The following is a 15,097-nucleotide window of genomic DNA, read 5'->3' as shown; positions in this document are numbered from 1 at the left end:
CAGCTCCGCCCCTGCCTCGGCCGCCCCACCCCTACCCCGCCCCCCGGCCCCGCTCATCCATCCCCGGCCCCGGCCCCCGCCCCGCTGGGTAGGTGCTGCGCTGCGTCAGGCGCCGCTTAAGGGACTTGAGGCGAAAGAGTCCCCAGCATCCCCCACTGAGGGAGTCACCGCCGCGTCTCTGTCGGGGGGCGGGGCTGGGGGCGGGGCCGAGGCGAGCTCTGGGACTGGGAAGGGCTCCCCGCTGCGCTCTGCATAACCCACGCCTCGCCCCAACCCTCCGCCCGCCCCGCCCAGGGGTCTCCCTCACCCCGAGTAGCGGAAAAACGTCACTGGGCCGCGCGGGCGTCCTGGGCGGGGATGCTCCGCCGCCTAGCACCTGCCCTGCCTTAACCCCCACCCCCGGCTCCTACCCCGCATCCCCCGCCTTCCCCGCACCTACCCCGCGTCCCAGCAACTGTCCTGCCCCTTCGGAACCTGCCCGCCCTCCCGCCTTCCCGGTACCTGCCTGCCCCCGCACCTGTCCCGCCCTCCAGCACCTGCCTCGCCCAACCACCGCCCCCCCGCCCGCCCCCTGCCTTCCCCACACCTGCCCGGAGTCCCAGTGCCTGCCCCGCCCTCTGCTATCCCCCTCCCTGCTGGCCTGATGGGGTGCGGGCCCAACGGAGCCACACTTGGGCGGAGGCACTGGGGCGGGGGTCCGCAACAGAAGGGTCGGGGGCCAGGTGGGGCGAGGACTTGGATCACTGGGAACCGGAGAAACACACTCCTATTTATCTTTCTTAAAGATCCTTTTGTAGAGAGTGAGCTGCGGGGGGGTAGGACTCAAATACCCCGGGGACCTAAGTGGGGAGAGAACCGTTGGATAGTCCTGGAAAGGGAAGGCCTCCCTCGCCTACGGACAAGCTCACCATGGAGTGGGTGAGGCAGGCCCCAGTGCTGCGAGTTTTTCTAGGACAGCTGGTGAAGACGGTGGCCTTCTCTGATGGGGAGAACGGGCCTAGACACACATGGTTTGCTGGTGGGAGACTCATCACATGCCGAGTCTGAGGTGCCACTGATCCCCAAGTGGACCAGGTACTTCCGTGCATGAGCCTGGGAGTCAAGCACTTAAACGTTGCCATCCCTGGTTGGTAGAAGGTAATAGGTCAGGAAGGAGGAGTCCGGCACCCCAGCAAAAGGAGAGGGGCTCACAGGCTGGAGGGGCCCCCAGGCCAGGCTGGGAGAGGCCCTGAAGCCCCAGGCCCAGCTGACTCCCTTGGGATTCCAGTGTTTCAGGAGGTGGGTCTAACTGGCCACGCTCCAGACACTTTCCTGCCAAGACTATGCACACGCAGAATTCCCGAACAAGAGAGAAGGGTGCCATGGGATGGCAAGGATTGTGGACAGCCCTCCCGAATGGCAGTCGGCCATGCCAGAAGTCAGAAAGAAAGAGTTTCACTGGGCACGGTGGCTCGTGTCTGTAATCCCAGCACTTTGGGAGGCTGAGGTGGGTGGATCACAAGATCAAGACCATCCTGGCTAAAACGGTGAAACCCGTCTCTACTAAAAATACAAAAAATTAGCAGGGCGTGGTGGTGGGCACCTGTAGTCCCAGCTACTCAGGAGGCTGAGGCAGGAGAATGTCATGAACCCAGGAGGTGGAGCTTGCAGTGAGCTGAGATCACACCACTGCACTCCAGCCTGGGCAACAGAGCGAGACTCCGTGTCAAAAAAACACAAACAACAACAACAAAAAGAAAGTATTGGCCGGGCGCGGTGGCTCAAGCCTGTAATCCCAGCACTTTGGGAGGCCGAGACGGGCGGATCACAAGGTCAGGAGATCGAGACCATCCTGGCTAACACCGTGAAACCCCGTCTCTACTAAAAAATACAAAAAACTAGCCGGGCGTGGTGGCGGACGCCTGTAGTCCCAGCTACTCGGGAAGCTGAGGCAGGAGAATGGCGTGAACCCGGTGGGCGGAGCTTGCAGTGAGCCGAGATCGCGCCACTGCACTCCAGCCTGGGGCACAGAGCAAGACTCCATCTCAAAAAAAAAAAAAAAAAGAAAGTGTTTCAAGCAGGGAGAGACAGATTGTGTTGCAAGCTACTGAGATGGAAGACAATGGACACAGAACACAGGTGGCCTTTATCCCATGTCAGCCACAGTCTAAGCCCCACAGGGCTCTGCGCATCCTTGTTTCTGACCCTGTCTCCCACCCATCCTGTATTCCAGAAACCACCACCAGCACCAATCGCCCTGTCATTAGACTCTTCTCTTCTTCCCCCAGCATACTTTTAGTGGTGCTCTAATGAAAACCTGGCTTCCCCTGGAGCTTTCGGATGCAGAGACTTCTCTTCACAGGATCCCGCCACCTCTGGGTCTGCAGGTGGGGTGGGGGCCCTCCTGGCTCCTTCCTAACACTGCCAGGCCACTCTCCACCCTGGGAGCCACCATGTGTAAGCCTCCTGGTCTCAGAATCACCAGCACCACCTTTGCTCTGATCAGCATCCTCATTTCTTGTTGATTTTAGCTCCTAACTCACTGTCATTCTCTCCACCTCCACGTGTGGAAACAGTGCTTCTGAATCCCTGCGGGCAATCCTTCCAGCCTCCTGCCCTGTATCCTAAAAGTACCTGGGCTTTGTTTGAATCAGGTATGGTAAAGTGACAGACTAGGAGACAAGGGCCACAAAGGAAGAATTTAGTACTCGCGGTTCTCAGGAGGAGGGGCCCCGCCACGCCATGCAGGGCCAGAAGGGGAAGTACCAGGGTCATGAGGAGCCAGGAGAGAGCATGGCCCAGAGCCTTTTTGTGTTTTCCTCAGGGTGAAAATGGACAAGGCAGGGTAGGTAGGTGTAAGCGAGTTTAGGATTAGATAACTTGAATCCTATCGGCAGGCTCTAGGTCACAGCAGGGGGCTCTAGCTGTCTGGTATCGGCCCCTGGGGGATGCAGGGCAGGAGAAATGCTGGCTTGGGATGTGAGAGTCACATCAGGAAGAGGCTGGGGATATGGGCTCTGGATTGGTGTTGATAAAGTTGTTTGCTAGCTCTGGGAATTAGCCAGCCCTGGGAGGGGCAGTGTCTCTCTGACTAGTAAAGCCTCCAAGATGTCAAAGCATAATAACATACAGAAAATGAAAAGTGTGGGCTGGGTGCAATGGCTCCGCCTGTAATCCCAGTACATTGGGAGGCCGAGGTGGGCGGATCACCTGAGGTCAGGAGTTCAAAACCAGTCTGGTCAACATGGTGAAATCCCATCAATGCTAATAACACAAAAAAATTAGCCAGGCACGGTGGTGGTGCACGCCTGTAATCCCAGCTACTCGGGAGGCTGAGATAGGAGAATCGCTTGAAACCAGGAGGTGGAGCTTGCAGTGAGCCGAAATTGGGCCATTGCACGCCAGCCTGGGCTACAAGATCAAAACTCTACCTCAAAAAAAAAAAAAAAGAAAAAAGAAAGAAAGAAAAGTGTGGTAAACACATGTCCGTCTTGTGGCTCCTCCTCCAAAACCGTCCTCTACCTCGGCAGTCTCCCTCTTAGGGCTTGGTGGTTCGTCCTCAAAGATTCCGCCAAACTTTGCATTAGTGCTGCTCTTCCCACCAGGGGGCTTCCCCAGGAACCTAGGCTGGCCCACAACTTGCTTTAACTGGAAGAATTGCAATGAAACAGGCCGGGCGCAGTGGTTCATGCCTGTAATCCCAGCACTTTGGGAGGCTGATGTAGGCAGATCGCTTGAGATCAGGAGATCGAGACCAGCCTGGCCAACATGGTGAAACCCCATCTCTACTACAGATACAAAAATTAGCCGGGAGTGGTGGCGCATACCTGTAATCCCAGCTACTCAGGAGGCTGTGGCAGGAGAATCGCTTGAACCTGGAAGGCGGAGGCTGCAGTGAGCTGAGATTGTGCCTTGTACTCTAGCCTAGGCAACAGAGCAGGATTCCATCTCAAAAAAAAAAAAAAAAAAAAAAAAATTGCAATGAAACAGAGGCAGTGCTAGTTCCAAGCCGAACCTAGGAGTCCTGGCAGGTTTTGTTTTCTTGCTCTTGGAGCCCTCAGCTGTCATGTAAAAATTCTACTTACCTGCTGGAGAGAACACGTGGAGAGTGACAGAACGGCCAGCCTTCTAGGGAAGCCATCTCCTCCTGTAGCCTCCCTCATGCCAAGATGACTACAGCCATCTGAGTGGCACCAGCAGTTTCAGCTGTCTATCGCTGCATAGCAAACCACTGCCCTGATTTATTTCTCCTGAAAACTGTATTGGACTCAGTTGGGAGGTTCTTATGCTGTCTAGCATCCACTGGGGATGAAATGTTGGAGACTTCACTTACCTGTCTGCCATTCCAGCTGGGACGACTGGGACAGCAGGAGGGAACAGACATCTGTTCTCCCACGGGCCTCTCCACATGGCTAGCTTGGGGGTCCTCACCGCATCATGCTGTGGGGATAGTGAGACCAGTCACCTTGTAGGTGGCCCCCAGGAGGGAGGAAGCTGAAGATGGCAGTTCTCAGGCTGAGCTCAGCAGTCTCAGAATTTTCTACCAAATTAATTACATCAAAAACAGTTGTAGGGCCGGGTGCGGTGGCTCACGCCTGTAATCCCAGCACTCTGGGAGGCCGAGGCAGGTAGATCACAAGGTCAAGAGATCTAGACCATCCTGGCCAACATGGTGAAACCCCGTCTCTATTAAAGGTATAAAAATTAGGCCAGGCGTGGTGGCTCACACCTGTAATCCCAGCACTTTGGGAGGCCAAGGCAGGCGGATCAGGAGGTCAGGAGATTGAGACCATCCTGGCTAACACGGTGAAACCCCGTCTCTACTAAAAATACAAAAAATTAGCCGGGCATGGTGGCAGGTGCCTATAGTCCCAGCTACTCAGGAGGCTGAGGCAGGATAATGGTGTGAACCCAGGAAGCGGAGCAGGCAGTGAGCTGAGATCTCGCCACTGCACTGCAGCCTGGGCAACAGAGCAAGACAACGTTACAAAAAAAAAAAAAAAAAAAGAGTCCTAGGAGCAACACACACTCACGTGGAAAATTTGATGGTAACAATTGAGACAACCTACCACACCCTAGCCAGCAACAGCAGAACCAACCAGCTAAGCCCAACCTAAACTACAGAACCATGAGAAAATACATAGTTGTTTAAAGCCACTAAGTTTTGGGGTGGTTTATTTATTTATTTATTTATTTTGAGACAGTCTCACTCTGTCTCCCAGGCTGGAGTGCAGTGATGCGATCTTGGCTCACTCCAACCTCCACCTCCCGGGTTCAAGCAATTCTCCTGCCTTAGCCTCCCCAGTAGCTGGGACTACAGGCACACACTACCACTCCCAGCTAATTTTTTTCCATTTTAGTAGAGTGATGTTTCACAGTATTGCCCAGGCTGGTCTCGAACCCTTGAGCTCACACAATCCATCTGCCTTGGCCTCCCAAAGTGCTGGGATGACAGGTGTGAGCCACCGCGCCTGGCCATTATTATTTTTTTCAAGATGGAGTCTTGCTCTGTCACCCAGGCGGGAGTGCAGTGGTGTGATCTTGGCTCACCGCAACCTCTGCCTCCTGGGTTCAAGTGATTCTCCTGCCTCAGCCTCCCGCATAGCTGGGATTACAGGCGCACACCACCATGCCCAGCTAATTTTCGTATTTTTAGTAGAGACAGGGTTTTGCCATGTTGGCCAGGCTGGTCTTGAACTCCTGACTTCAGATGATCCGCCCACCTCAGCCTCCCAAAGTGCTGGGATGACAGGTGTGAGCCAGCACGGCATGCCCAGCTTTTTCTTTTTTTGGCGGAGTCTTGCCCTGTCGCCCAGGCTGGAGTGCAGTGGCACAACATTGGCTCATTGCAAGCTCCGCCTCCTGGGTTCACACCTTTCTCCTGCTTCAGCCTCCAGAGTAGCTGGGACCACAGGCGCCCGCCACCATGCCTGGCTAATTTTTTGTATTTTTAGTAGAGACGGGGTTTCACCATGTTAGCCAGGATGGTCTTGATCTCCCGATCTTATGATCTGCCTGCCTCAGCCTCCCAAAGTGCTAGGATTACAACCGTGAGCCACTGTGCCTGGCCTTTTGTTGTTTTTTTTTTTTTTTTTGAGACAGAGTCCCGCTCTCTTGCCCAGGCTGCAGTGCAGTGATGCACTCTCGGCTCACTGCAACCTCTGCCTCCCAGGTTCAATAGATTCTCCCGCCTCAGCCTCCCAAGTAGCTGGCACTACAGGCACCCACCACCATGCCCAGCTAAATTTTGAACTTTTAGTAGAGACAGGATTTCACCATATTGGCCAGGCTGGTCTCAAACTCCTGACCTTGTGATCCACCCGCCTCAGCCTCCCAAAGTGCTGGGATTACAGGTGTGAGCCACTGAGCCAGGCCAACACCACAACTTTGCCTCCCGGGTTCAAGCGATTCTCCTGCCTCAGCCTCCGGAGTAACTGGGATTACAGGCACGCAACACCATGCCCGGCTAATTTATTTATTTCTTATTTATTTATTTATTTATTTTTGAGACAGAGTCTCGCTCTTGTCACCCAGGCTGGGATGCAGTGGCACCATCTCAGTTCACTGCAACCTCGGCCTCCTGGGTTCAAGCAATTCTCCTGCCTCAGCCTCCCGAGTAGCTGGGACTACAGGCGCCCGCCACCACTCCCAGCTATTTTTTTTTTATTTTTAGTTGAGACGGGGTTTCACCATGTCAGCCAGGATGATCTCGATCTCTTGACCTTGTGGTCCCCCCTGCCTCAGCCTCCCAAAGTGCTGGGATTACAGGCATGCCTCACCATGCCCAGCCAATTTTTTTTTTTTTGAGACGGAGTCTTGCTCTGTTATCCAGGCTGGAGTGCAGTGGCACGATCTCGGCTCACTGCAAGCTCTGCCTCCTGGGTTCACACCATTCTTCTGCCTCAGCCTCCCAAGTAGCTGGGACTACAGGCATCCACCACCATGCCCGGCTAATTTCTTTTTTTTGTATTTTTACTAGAGATGGGGCTTTACCGTGTTAGCCAGGATGATCTCTATCTCCTGACCTCGTGATCCACCTGCCTTGGCTTCCCAAAGTGCTGGGATTACAGGTGTGAGCCACTGTGCCCGGCCCAATTTTGTATTTTTTTTTTTTTTTTTTAGTAGAGATGGGGTTTCTCCATGTGGGTCAAGCTGGTATCGAACTCGCGACCTCAGGTGATCCTCTCGCTTAGGCCTCCCAAAGTGCTGGGATAACAGGTGTGAGCCACTACGGCTGGCCCAAACATTTTTTAAATATGGCATTGACTTTGGAACCAGGCAGCAGGAGAAGGCTGGAAGGGTCGTGAGAAAGTTGCTATTGTAGGCTGGAGAAAGTGTGGACTATTCACATTCTGCCAAGACCATTGCCTGTGGAACGTGGCGGACAGAAAGTGCATGCTGTGATCTGACTTTCCTGACATGGAGTTTAAAGGTCCAGTTGGCTTCTTTCAGTTTTTTATGAGAAAGTGAAAGCAACAACAGAAAGATGATCTAAATAAACTCTCTTGGCCTGGCACAGTGTCATACACCTGTAATCCCAGTGCTTTGGGAGGCCAAGGCAGGAGAATCGCTTGAGCCCAGGAGGTCTAGGCTGCGGTGAGCCGTGCTTGCACCACTGCACTAAAGCCTGGGAGACAGAGGGGGACCCTTTCCCCCCAGAAAAAAAGAACTTCCCCAAACTCCCACCAACACACCTACTAGCCTTTCTAGAACCTTCGTATTGGCTACCGCCGAGGTGCACCACCCCGTCCAACACAGCTCATCATCCCCTCTCCTCTGCAGCAGACGCCTCATCCCTTTCCACCATCGTCCCCATGGGCGAACATCAGTGCCACGTCCCCTGCACCATGAATGCTCTCCTGACCTCCCTCCTCTTCCAGCCGCAGCTCCCTTCACTGCTCCTTTTCAGCAAAATGCGGAAGAGCCGTCCATCTCAGCCTGCAACTCTGTCCCTCATTCCTTCCGACACCCTTGGACGTCTTCCCTCACCCCTCCGCTGGCACTGGACTTTGACGGCTGCTCCCCGTGTTGCTAAATCCATTGATTCATCCCCAGTCTTCACTTTACCAGACCCAGCAGCAGCTGGGGCTGCCGTGTGGGCCTTCCTCCTTCACATCTTCGTTCTCTACTGAGTCCTCTTCTATCCGATCTCTTTCCCCCTTAATATGGTAGCATTAAGTATCCCTAGTATCCCTTCTTTTTTTTTTTTTTTTTTAATTTACTTTTTTGAGACGGAGTCTCGCTCTGTCGCCCAGGCTGGAGTGCAGTGGCACGATCTCGGCTCACTGCAAGCTCCGCCTCCCGGGTTCACGCCATTCTCCTGCCTCAGCCTCCCGAGTAGCTGGGACTACAGGCGCCGCCACCTCGCCCGGCTAGTTTTTTGCATTTCTAGTAGAGACGGGGTTTCACCGTGTTAGCCAGGATGGTCTCGATCTCCTGACCTTGTGATCCGCCCACCTCAGCCACCCAAAGTGCTGGGATTACAGGCGTGAGCCACCTGGCTAACACGGTGAAACCCTATCTCTACTAAAAATACAAAAAATAAAAATAAATAAGCCGGGCGTGGTGGCGGGCGCCTGTAGTGCCAGCTACTTGGGAGGCTTAGGCAGGAGAATGGCGTGAACCTGGGAGGCGGAGCTTGCAGTGAGCTGAGATAGTGGCACTGCCCTCCAGCCTGGGTGACAGAGCGAGACTCTGTCTCAAAAAAAAAAAAAAATATATATGTATATATATGATTTTAAATATTTATTTACTGAATTTAAACTTTTATTATTTTTTTTGGATATAGTATCTTCCTCTGTTGCCCAAGCTGGAGCGCAGTGGCATGATCCTGGCTCACTGCAACTTCCGGGTTCAAGGGATTCTCATGTCTTAGCCTCCTGAGTAGCTGGGATTACAGGCATCTGCCACCACACCCAGCTAAATTTTGTATTTTTAGTAGAGACAGGGTGTCTCCATGTTGTTCAAGCTGGTCTTGAACTCCTGACCTCAGGTGATCTGACCTCTTCAGCCTCCCAAAGTGCTGGGATTACAGGCATGAGTCACCGTGCCCAGCCCTAATTTTTGTATTTTTAGTAGAGGTTTACAAATAGGTTTTTGCCATGTTGGCCAGACTGGTCTTGAACTCCTGACCTCAGGTGATCCACCCAAAGTGCTGGGATTACAGGCGTGAGCCACTGCGCCCGGCCTAATTTTAAACTTTTACTTTAGGTTTGGGGATACATGAGGTTTGTTACATAGGTAAACCCATCACAGGGGTTTGTGGTATGTATTATTTCATCATCCAGGCATTAGGCCCAGTATTGTTTTCTTCTTTGTGTTCATAAGCTCTCACCATTTAGCTCCCACTTATAAGTGAGAACATGTGGTATTTGGTTTTCTGTTCCTGCGTTAGTTTGCTGAGGATGACAGCCTCCAGCTCCATCCATGTTCCCACAAAAGACATGCTCTCATTTTTTATGGCTGCATAGTATTCCATGGTGTATATATACCACAGTTTCTTTTTTTTTTTTTGGAAACGGAGTCTCGCTCTGTTGCCCAGGCTGGAGTGCAATGGCGTGATCTCGGCTCACTGCAACCTCCGCCTCCTGGACTCAAGTGATTCTCCTGCCTCAGCCTCCCAAGCAGTGGGGTTACAGGCACACACCATCACGCCCAACTAATTTTTGTATTTTCAGTAGAGACGGGGTTTCACCATGTTGGTCAGGCTGGTCTTGTACTCCTGACCTCAGGTGTTCCACCCGCTTCAGCTTCCCAAAGTGCTGGTATTACAAGCGTGAGCCCCCGTGCCCGGCTGTACCACATTTTCTTTATCCAATCTGTCATGGATGGGCATTTAGATTTTTCTTTGTTTGAGATGGAGTGTCACTCTGTAGCCCAGGCTGGAGTGCAGTGGTGGCACGATCTTGGCTCACTGCAACCTTTACCTCCCGGGTTCAAGTGATTCTCCTGCCTCAGCCTCCCAAGTAGCGGGGATTACAGGCACCTGCCACCACACCCGGCTAATTGTGTTTTTAGTAGAGATGGTTTTTACCATGTTGGCCAAGATGGTCTTGAACTCCTGACCTCAGGTGATCCGCCTGCCTTGTCCTCCCAAAGTGCTGGGATTACAGGCCTGAGCCACCAGGCTGGCCAGCATTTAGCTTGATTCCATGTCTTTGCTCTCGTGAATAGCGCCGCACTCTCTAGATCCACATTTTCCCTCGTGGTAATCTCGTTCAGTTTTACTAGTTTTGCTGTGGTTTGAATGCTTGTGTCCCTCCAAAATTCAGGGTCTCACTCTGTCACCCAGGCTGGAATGCAGTGACCCCATCACGGCTCACTGCAGCCTCAACATCCCTGGGGTCAGGCAATCCTCCCACCCCAGCCTTCCAAGTAGCTGCAACTACAGGCATGGGCCACCATGCCTGGCTAATTTTTGTGTTTTTTGTAGAGACAGGGTCATGCCATGTTGCCCAGCCTGGTCTCAAACTCCTGGGCTCAAGCGATCCGCCCACCTCAGCCTCTCAAAATGCAGGGATTACAGGTGTGAGCCACTGCACCGGTCCCCAAGAGAGCTTTAAATATAATAAATGTGCTAATGATGCCAAACTTTTTTTTTTTTTTTTGAGATGGAGTATCATTCTATTGCCCAGGCTGGAGTGCAATGGTGTGATCTTGGCTCACTGCAACCTCCGCCTCCCAAGTTCAAGTGATTCTCCTGCCTCAGCCTCCTGAGTAGCTGGGATTACAGGTGTGCACCACCACATCTGGCTAATTTTTGTATTTTTAGTAGAGATGGGGTTTTACCATGTTGGCCAAGCTGGTCTCGAACTCCTGACCTCATGATCTGCCTGCCTTGGCCTCCCAAAGTGCTGGGATTATAGGCGTGAGCCACTGCGCCCGGCCATGATGCCAGACTTACATTCCCAGGCTGGACATCTCTGTGAACTCTATACTCATATATTCTACTTATACAGTCAACTGCCTTATAACCTTAACATGTAGCATAAGTAACACATTTTTATTTGGCTAAGCCACTGAGAACTTGGGGTTGTTACTGCAGCATACCCAGGCCCATCCTGACATACACACCCCTCCACCACACATCCAAACATCATCACCACTTGCCAGGACAGGTGGAGTGTTCCTTATCCAAAATGCTCGGGACCAGAAGTGTTTCAGATTTTGGATTTTGGACTATCTGCATTATACTTGCCTGGTTGAGCATTCCATATCCAAAATCCAAAATGCTCCAATGAGCACTTCGTTTGAGTGTCATGTCAGTGCTTACAAGGTTCAGATTTTGCAGCATCTCAGATTTCGGACCTGAATGCTCATCCTGTACTTGCCGCCCCTCCAGTCACCCCACATGCTGCTGCTTCTCAGAGGCCAGTGCATCGGCCACCTCTCCATTTTCTTTCTTTTTTTTTTGAGACAGAGTCTTGCTCTGTCGCCCAGGCTGGAATGCAGTGGCGTGATCTAGACTCACTGCAAGCTCCGCCTCCCGGGTTCAAGCCATCCATTTTCTTTCTTGACAGAGTCTCGCTCTGTCACCCAGGCTGGAGTGCTATGGCGCGATCTCAGCTCACTGCAACCTCCACCTCCTGGGTTCAAGCGATTCTCCTGCCTCAGCCTCCTGAGTAGCTGGGATTACAGGCGCCGCCACCACACCTGGCTAAGTTTTGTATTTTTAGTAGAGACAGGGTTTTGCCCTGTTGGCCAGGCTGGTGTAGAACTCCTGGCCTCAAGTGATCCACCTACCTCGGCCTCCCAAAGTGAGCCACCGCACCCAGCCCCACCTCTCCATTTTCAAACACGCCAGATATGTCCCAGTTTAGGGCCTTTGCACGGGCTGTTCCTTCTGCCAAGAACGTTCTGCCCTGTATAGCCACACGGCTCACTCCATCTCCTTCCACTGCGTGTTCCAATACTGTTTTCTAAGAGGATGGCTCTGCCCACCCCTGCACCAGGACCTCTGACCGCCTTATGGCGATGGACTTGTTCTCCCCATTGCATTTCTCCCTCGCCAACACGGCGTACGGTTCCTCATTACATGTACGTTCTGCCCGCCTCACTCGAGTATGAGCAGGGGCTTTCACTGATTTTGTTCATTGGTGTGCAGCAGTTTCAGCGGTGGGGGGGGCGAAAGCCCAGCTGGAGTAGGCTGCCAGACTTGGGTGGTAGGCAGAATGCCCCGCAAAGATGTCACGCCCTCATGCCTGCACCTGTAACATTATGTTACATAGCAAAAGGGACTTTGCAGATGTAAGTAGGTTGCCAATTAGTGACCTTAAAATAGGGAGATTATCCTGTTTATCTGGGTGGACCCAATCTAATCACAGGAACACTTAAAGGCATAAAGCCTTCTCCAGCTGAAGGTGGGAGAAATGGGACAGAAAGGATCAAAGATGTGAAGTACTAGAAGGGCTGGCTTTGGCCAGGTGCAAATGCTCACACCTGTAATCCCAGCATTTTGGGAGGCCGAGGTGGGCAGATCACTTGAAGTCAGGAGTTCAAGACCAGCCTGGCCAGCATGGTGAAACCATGTCTACTAAAAATACAAAATTTAGCTGGGCATGGTGGCAGGCGCCTATAGTCCCAGCTATTCGGGAAGCTGAGGCAGGAGAATCACTTGAACCCGGGAGGCAGAGGTGGCAGTGACCCGAGATCATACCACTGCAGTCCAGCCTGGGTGACAGAGCCAGACTCTGTCTAAAAAAAAAAAAGTCTTGCTAGTGTTGAAGATGCGAGTGACCTCTAGAAGCTGAGAACAACCCCGGGCCGGCAGCCAGCAAATGGAGACCTCACACAACCACGTGGAGGTGAATGTCAACAACCTGAAGGAGCCTGTAGCCCGGGTCTCCCCTAGGGCTCCTGCTAAAAGCTGAAGCAGCCGACACCCCGATTTCAGCCCTGAGACCTGCAGCAGAGAAGCCACCAAACCCACCTGCACTTCTAACGCGCAGAACTGTGAGATAATAAATGGGTGCTCTTTTGTGGTTGTTATAAAGTGATAGAAAATGAATTAACTAGGAGAGCAGATGCCAAGTACAGACAATCTGTTAAGAACTTTTGCTGCGATGGGAAGCAGGAAAATGAGGCAGTGGCTGGAAGGGGACGGGGGAGTCAAGGGCTTCTTTTTAAGGTGCCTGCCCATGGGAGAGGGATGCTGCAGTGAGAGGAAGTGCCGCCCCAGCGTTACATAATTCCACCTCACAGGACACAGAGGCAGGGGTCACATTCATACTTGGGTACAATGTGTAGATAAAGGCTTGTGTTGCGCCAGGTATGAGTTCCCAAGCCAGCTGCTCTGTGTGAACACCTGCAGGTCTTTCTCAGCTTTGGAGTCAAGAAGTTACCTTGCCAGGAGCAGCCTCCAACCAATGACTGCAAGGTGAGGGGGGAATGCTGGGTCCCCCTGCAGCAGGGTGAGGGGGGAATGCCTTGGCTCCCCTGGCCCCCGGGAAGGGACTCTGAGAATGGTTCCTACATGACCTGCTGCCACAGGAACTGGACTGGTAGCACCCCCTTCTCTGCCTCATACCCCCGCTCTCCTGCTGGTGTCTCCTGGGATCTTCCCTCAAGCTAACAAATTGGACTTTTTTTTTTTTGAGACAGAGTTTCACTCTGTTGCCCAGACTGGAGTATGGTGATACAATCCTGGCTCACTGCAACCTCCGCCTCCCGGGTTCAAGCGATTCTCCTGCCTCAGCCTCCCGAGTAGCTGGGATTATAAGTGTGTGCCACCACATCGGGTAATTTTTGTATTTTTATTTTTTTTTTATTTATTTTTTTTTTTTGAGACGGAGTCTCGCTCTGCTGCCCAGGCTGGAGTGCAGTGGCCGGATCTCAGCTCACTGCAAGCTCCGCCTCCCGAGTAGTTGGGACTACAGGCGCCCGCCACCACGCCCGGCTAGTTTTTTGTATTTTTTAGTAGAGACGGGGTTTCACCGTGTTAGCCTGGATGGTCTCGATCTCCTGACCTCGTGATCCGCCGTCTCGGCCTCCCAAAGTGCTGGGATTACAGGCTTGAGCCACCGCGCCCGGCCGAATTTTTGTATTTTTAGTAGAAGTGGGGTTTCACCCTGTTGGCCAAGCTGGTTTTGAACTCCTGACCTCAGGTGATCCACTTGCCTCGGCCTCCCAAAGTGCTGGGATTACAGGTGTTAGCCACCATACCCGGACAAAATTTGGACTCGAATCCGTTTCAAGTCAACCTCTGGGGGAACCTGGACTATGACACCAGTGCTTTTCAACTACCCTAGGGAGCACCCACCAAGCTCCACTTCTTTTCACAAAGCAGTTGCTCATAATCTCATCACACCCTCGCAACTCCAGGAGGCTGAGGTTGGTAGTACAAGTACTTTTTTTTTTTTTTGAGAGGGAGTCTCACTCTGTGGCCTAGGCTGGAGTGCAGTGGCACCATCTCGGCTTACTGCAAGCTCCCCCTCCCAGGTACAGCCATTCTCCTGCCTCAGCCTCCCGAGTAGCTGGGACTACAGGCGGACGCCTGACTAATTTTTTCTATTTTTAGTACAGACGGGGTTTCGCCATACTAGCTAGGATGGTCTCGATCTCCTGACTTCGTGATCCGCCCGCCTCAGCCTCCCAAAGTGCTGGGATTACAGGTGTGAGCCACTGTGCCCGGCCGGACAGGTATGTTTTGAGCAAGGCCCAGCCTGAACCCCAATGTGTGTCTCAGGCAGGCCAGGACTCATTATCCCCTTCTCTCCTCTAGGGTGTCTGGGGTACTGGTAAGTACCAGGGGACCCAGAGATGGAACGTCTGGGCTCACTCATGAACACCCTTTGCAGGCTGGGGCACGGTGGCTCACACCTGTAATCTCAGCACTTTGGGAGGCAGACGTGGGCAGATCACCTCGAGACCAGCCTGGCCAACATGGCAAAACCTCGTCTCTACTAAAAACACAAAAATTAGCCAGACATGGTGGCGCGTGCCTGTAATCCCAGCTACCTGGGGGCTGAGCCAGGAGAATCGCTTGAACCCGAGAGGCAGAGGCTGCAGTGAGCCGGGGACGTGCCACTGCACTCTAGCCTGGGTGACAGAGCAAAACTGTCTCAAAAAAAAAAAAGAAAAGAAAACAGAACGCAGCAAGCCAGAAAGGGGCCCGGGCAGC

The sequence above is a fragment of the Macaca nemestrina genome, chromosome 14, assembly GCF_043159975.1.
Source record: "Macaca nemestrina isolate mMacNem1 chromosome 14, mMacNem.hap1, whole genome shotgun sequence".
NCBI classification, from domain to species: domain Eukaryota; kingdom Metazoa; phylum Chordata; class Mammalia; order Primates; family Cercopithecidae; genus Macaca; species Macaca nemestrina.
This window is presented reverse-complemented; position numbering follows the sequence as displayed.